We start from the raw sequence: 6327 nt of genomic DNA on the forward strand, positions 1-6327 counted from the left end.
TTGTTTGTGCACTTGCATTTGATTGTGGTTGTTTATTCAATTTTTCTGTGATTGTGTTGTTTGCTTTGGTGACTTGCTTGTGTACTTAATTGGACATTTTGTTGATATTGCAAATTTAGTATGTATTGATGAATGCTGCCTGTGGCTGATGAACTGTTAACGTGACAGAGACTTTTATTTAAGTAGTGTGATTTAAAGAAAGGGCTTGGTTTTAAATAATACCCAGGAAAAAATTTTAAGGATTTAATAGAGAAAATTATTTTTGGGACGTGAATTAACTATTTGTATTTTATTCTATATTCTTATGGCATTCACTTACCCTACTGAGAACATGCGAGGCGACGTTCTCACCCCCTACAGATCTTATGTTTTAGCGACAGGTTCAGGAAACCCTTGGCAAGGAGCCGCGACCGGTCCACAGAGTTTTATACATATATATTTTGTATTTTCTAGATTTTGGTGTAATCTTAGATTTTATTTTTTCCTCTTCATTTATTGTTCTGAAAATTTTCAGAGGGAAAAGACTTGTATTTGAGGATTTTCGAATAAGTCTATATATATATATATATATATATATATATATATATATATATATATATATATATATATATATATATATATATATATATATATATATATATCTTTGTAATTAAGTGATTAAGAGTAACTTGTCGTTTTTCTTGATTAAAGTTTCTGTTTGTATTTGCAAAGGCTCAATATTAAATAAATATAGTAAGAAATTAAAGGATTAGAGGTAAGTAGCACTCGAACTTTTAGTACGGTTATGAGGTGCTAAAAGTTAGGGTGTTACAGTTTTTAATTTTTTAACTTTGTTTTTTATATTATTCAATTATTTGTTTATTTATGTATTAAGTGTGCATATTTGCAAATCTGTGGATCAGATTTGTGGATATAAGTGCAATATCCTCTATTCGATGCTATCAAAGTGTATCAAATCTGATGATTATGTGGATTGGATAATATCCGCAAAATATGAATCGAATGCGGATAAATATTGTCAATATGAAAATATTATTCGATTCATGTGGAACCCTAGTTGATACATAACATAAGCAACCAAAAGACTTCGAGATCATTATAATCAAATTTCTTATTTTATAAAATTTCAAAAAGAGTTTTAAAGTTAAAAAGGAGAGATGGAACATGATTTATTAGAAAAAACGTGATTGACAACATATGAGCAAAAATTAAGTGAAATATTGGATTGGAATATGAGAGCACGAAAAATATTTAAATATGTTAATGTTTACATTTAACTCGTCTATTTTATTAGGAAGTTTTAACACAACTACGCTGGTGAATGCTCTTTGATGAAAAAAATTATTAAAAAAAAGTTAGGACCATTATCAAAATGAATAGTTTTAATTTTTAAATTAAATTGGATTTCTACCAAAAGCAACAAAATCCTTAATATGTTTTGAAACTCCACTCTTTGATTTTTAACATGATGACCCAAGTGAAACAACTAAAGTCGTTAATAATAGTTAAAAAATATTTATGATTATGAATTGAATTTTGACAGAAAGACCTTCAATATCCAAATGTAAAAAATTAAAAATGCCATTAGCTTTGTTTTAATTATTAGAAAAAAGTAGTTATTTTTGCTTAGACAAATGACATACATCACAAATTTTATCATAGTATAAGAAAATAAAGAAAAATTACTTATACAAAAATTGAGCCTATGTCTATAAAAAGTGACCTAAATAAAAATGCCATAAATTTAAAGGTGTCATAAGAGTAATATGTATATGTGTGAAGTTTATTGAATGTGTTTTTAATAGATTATTGTCAAGAGTCTCTTTTAAGTTTGGACAACTCTTTTTTTACTTTACTCAAATCAATCATCATCAATATTACTTGGGTGGCGCTGGCACCTAAATTCATAGGTGCGAAAGAGATTAAAGACTTGCGACCTATTAGTATGGTGGGATGTGTGTATAAGGTTTATTCGAAGGTACTAGATAGGAGGATGAGATCAGTGATGCCAGCATTAGTAGGAGAGACCCAGAGCGCATTTGTACAGGGAAGGAAAATCCGTGACGGGGCGCTTATTGCGTGTGAAACAGTTAACTGGCTTAAACTGAGGAAAAAAGAGGCTGCCATAATCAAGCTTGACTTCCAAAAAGCATATGACAGGGTCAAGTGGAGTTTCGTGAACATTGTGCTGTAGAAGATGGGATTTGGACATAAATGGAGAGCGTGGGTTATGGAGTGTGTAGCTACTGCATCTCTGTCGGTGTTGATAAATGGCTCGCCGTCTAAGCCTTTCAACATGGAAAGAGGTCTGACACAAGGTGACCCACTATCTCCGTTTTTGTTTGTACTAGTTATGGATGTGCTGCATCGAATGATTGGAGAAGCAGTGAGAAATAGTTGTATATCACCTTTGCTGGTTGGTAGAGATAGTGTAGCGTTGTCACACCTTTAGTTTGCTGATGATACTATCTAGAGGTGTTCAGATCCAAATCGGTCCAAAAAAAACTGTGAAACGGGATCGATCCAAACCGAAAACCGAATTAAACCGCTCTATTTTGGATATTTTTTAAATTTTGGATCGGTTTTATTGCGGTTCGGTTCGGTTTGTGGTTCCACTCTGCAAAACCAAACCGAACTGCATATATTACAAAAATAATAATAATAATAATAATAATAATAATAATAATAATAATAATAATAATAATAATAATAATAATAATAATAATAATACCCTTATCGTAGCACACTAGTAGCGCCGCTTCCCCAAATGTTTGAAATTCTAATCTAAAGAAAGAAACCCCTCTGCCCTCTCTCACTCTCTTAGTCTTCGTTCTTCACTCTCACCATCACAACATCACTCACTCTTACCATCACAACATCACTCACTCTCAGTCACTCTCATTGACACACACCGACGCCGTCCGCCGCTCCTCTTCTGAATGATGCCCTTCGTCGCCTCCTCTCCTTGGTGACGCCGCTGTCGCCTTCTCCCCTCGGTGGCGCCACTGCCGCCTCTTCTTCAAGGTATATTTTTACTTGCTTTTGTTTATTTTGTTTTGTTCTGTTGTTTTAAGATTTTGTTTAATTTTAATTTTTACTTGTTAATCTGTGTTAAACTGTTCAAGCCTTCAAGGTATATTTTTACTTGCTTTTGTTTGTTTTGTTTTGTTCTGTTGTTTTAAGATTTTGTTTAATTTTAATTTTTACTTGTTAATCTGTGTTAAACTGTGTTAAACTGTTCAATGTATATTTTTACTTGCTTTAATTTTTACTTGTTTTAATTTTTACTTGTTAAACTGTGTTTTAATTTTATTTTGTTCTTGTTGTACTGTTATTCTTGTTATTAAAATTGGTTAAACTTTGTATTAAATTAAGTATTTTGTTCTTGTTGATTGAAATTGAATTCTATTTTTTTATCTTCTGCAGATTTTATATTTGTTCGGTTGTTTTTAGCTTTTAATTCGAAGGTCAACAATGTCAGCTTCATATCCTGAGGTAATTTTTTTATTGTGTAATGTGTATGTTGGTAACAACTCAATATGTTAATTAATTGAGAAAAATATTGAAATAACATAAACTGATTAATTATTCTCTGTTATCACAGGATGTTCAAAGTAGTGAGCCAGGATTTACCAGTGCTACTCCATCCACTTTTGAATCAGTCAGATCTTCAGGACAGTCAGAGTCAATGCCGCCTCCACAGCAACAATTGCAGCCACAAATTCAGACGCAGACACAACCACCATCACTGCCGCCACTGCCGTCGCACAGTGATCAGAACAATGAAGGAACTAGATCTAAGAGGAGGAGAGGCAAAGCAAATGTTGCTAATGAGTCACCTAATCCTGGCCAGTCTGAGGAACAAGGTACAGGTAACACTAAAAAACCTGTCAGACCTAGATCTTGGACTTGGGAGCATTTTAAAAAAGATGATAGTGGTCCCAAACCTAGGGCTATATGTAAGTGGTGTGGAGCATCTTATGCGGCTGATTCACATAAAAATGGTACTAGTAAGCTTAAAAGTCACTTGTTGAGTCAGTGTAGAAAATTTCCAAAAGATTCACTTGATCCCACACAAAAAACACTTGTTATGCAGCAACTTAAAAAAGAAGAAGGAAATGGGCTGGGTAATTGTTTGACTGCTGTATCATTTGATCTTGATTTATGTAGATAAGCTCTTGCTAGAATGATAATCATAGATGAGTTGCCTTTTAGATTTGTCGAATGGGAGGAATTTCGTTATTTCATGAGTGTTTTACAGCCAAAACTCCATATTCCGGGCAGAATTTCAGTTCTAGGGATTGTTGGAACTTGTTCATGAATGAAAAACATAAGTTGAAGAGTGTCTTTATAAACTCAAATCAAAGTGTGTGTTTGACCACTGATTGTTGGACTTCTGTACAAAATCTAAACTATCTTTGCCTCACTGCACATTTTATTGATCAAGATTGGAAGTGCAAAAGAGAATTCTTAATTTTTGTCTCATCACGAATCATAAAGGTGAAACAATTGGTAGGAAGATAGAAAAATGTCTTTTGAATTGGGGAATAAGTAGAGTCTTTAGCATCACAGTTGATAATGCTAGTTCAAATGATGTTTCCATTTGTTACTTGAAAGGTAGAATGGAAGATTGGAATTCACATCCTTTAAAAGGTGAACATTTGCATGTTAGGTGTTGTGCTCATATCTTGAACTTGGTGGTGAATGATGGTTTGAAGGATATGCATTCTTCAATTAGTAAAATTAGAAATGCTATTAGATGTCCGTGCTTCTCCTAGTCGTATGGATAGGTTTAAAAGTTGCATTAAAGAGGCTAGAATCCAAAACTGCTCTTGTGTGTAATTAGATGTCCCACTAGGTGGAATTCCACTTACATAATGCTTGATAGTGCTTTAAAATTTCAAAAGGCCTTCAAGAGATTAAGTGAGAGGGATGCTGAGTTTGTAATGATGCAAGGGGGCATTCCAAAGAATGAAGATTGGGATAATGCAAGATGTTTTGTGAGGTTTTTGAAGATTTTTTTGATGTAACCAAAAAAGTCTCGGGTTCTACATTTGTGACTTCTTCTTCATATTTTCATCACTTTTGTTCAATTCTTAGTTCTTTGAAGACTTGGGCTGATAGTAATAACATATTACTTAAGGGTATGGCTACAAAAATGAAGGCTAAGCATGATAAATATTGGGGTAACTTGAGGAACATGAATATGATTATTTTTGTTGCTGTGGTACTTGACCCTAGATACAAGATTAAGTTTGTTGAGTGGAGTTTTCAAAGGTTGTTTGAGAAGGAGGATGCTGATTTCTTATGTGGTAAGGTGAAGGAAGTATTTAATGACTTGTTTAACAGCTATAGGGTTGCTCTCAATAGTGATCAAGCACACCAATCTGCACAACACAGCCAAGATGTGGATATGGATGATAGTTCCTTTGATGATGTTCGCTTTGCGGCAGCATTTGAAAATATGTACAAGCAAGTGAGAATGTCAACACAAATGAAGTGGATTTATATCTCATGGAGTCCTTAGAGAAACCAGTTGATCCAAGTAGTTTTGATATTTTAACTTGGTGGAAAGTGAGCTCTAACAATTACAAATATCCTATTCTAAGTCAAATTGCGAAGGATATTCTAGCTATGCCGGTGTCAATGGTTGCTTCTGAATCCGCCTTTAGCACTGGAGGTAGAGTGCTTAATCAATATAGGAGCTCTTTTACTCCAAAAACTGTTGAAGCTTTTATTTGTGCACAAAATTGGTTTCGAGCCAATTCATTGCTAATTGACCTTGAGGAGTCTTTTGAAGAATTTGAAAAACTTGAGAAAGGTAATGTTCTTTAATATTATGTTTTATTTTATCTTCACATAGTGATTAACTTTACTATTTGATAATATGTTTAACTTACTAATATTTATTTTATTACATTTATTGTAGAACTTGAGCCAATTCCTCAACTAATAGATGAAGAAGACTCTGGTGATGAATCTGATTAGTGATCAGTGCTTCAACTTTCAGTTTGGAGTTTTTTATGTTATGTTTTTATTAAGACTTTGCTATGTTATTTAATTTTGTGTTGTTGAGACTTGTTTAGTTGTTTTGATGCTGAAGAATTATTATTTTATCAAGACTTGTTGAATATGTTGGATTGTTGGACAATTGGACATGTTGGTTTATAATGTTTTATGGAATTTTTGTTTTATTATTACGTTGGATTGTGCTTTATTATTATGATGGATTGTTGGACAGGTTATATAACTTTATAAATTAAGTTATTATTTTGTATTTAAAAAACTGCGGATCCAAACCGATCTAAACCGCTTGTAATCGGATCG

General features: G+C 32.9%; 1 pseudogene; it reads left to right on the forward strand.

Moving 5' to 3' along the window:
• Positions 1-2197: 2197 nt before the first annotated feature.
• LOC148566183 (zinc finger BED domain-containing protein DAYSLEEPER-like) lies at positions 2198-5988 on the forward strand (annotated as a pseudogene).
• Positions 5989-6327: the final 339 nt, after the last annotated feature.

This window comes from Arachis ipaensis, chromosome B5 (genome assembly GCF_059453495.1).
Source record: "Arachis ipaensis isolate K30076 ecotype BB chromosome B5, ASM5945349v1, whole genome shotgun sequence".
NCBI lineage: Eukaryota > Viridiplantae > Streptophyta > Magnoliopsida > Fabales > Fabaceae > Arachis > Arachis ipaensis.